Source organism: Eimeria mitis, genomic scaffold (genome assembly GCF_000499745.2).
Source record: "Eimeria mitis Houghton genomic scaffold, Emh_scaff2040, whole genome shotgun sequence".
NCBI lineage: Eukaryota > Apicomplexa > Conoidasida > Eucoccidiorida > Eimeriidae > Eimeria > Eimeria mitis.
In genome coordinates, this window is record NW_013570364.1 from 7,336 (window position 1) to 7,734 (window position 399).

Sequence of the window (399 nt, forward strand, 5' to 3'; positions counted from 1 at the left end):
ACTATATACTCTAGTATTCTATCCCCATACTTCTTTCTACCTATGGTTTGACCATAGAGCACCAGATCCCGATCATCCTCCACTATGAGACAAGAGAAGCAACCCGCGCAGAAAACCCAAAAGTTTTTATTTCTTTTTTTTTTTGCAAAGTGAATCCAAGGAGAAACACCACCAAACACCCGATACCCCAGCAGTGGGGTTGGGGGGGGCGGCGGGCCCCGCCAGCCCCTGATAGCCATGCCGCGCTGTCTCAGGTGTATAGGCAGCTCTGAACCTCGGCAGAGAAGAGTAGTGAATTGCAAGAAAGTCAAAAGTAATTGAGATAATATAGTCTCCCCATAGACACGTACCTCCTCTCCCACCCCCTGCGTACAGAGACAGAAGGGGTTGGGGGGGGGG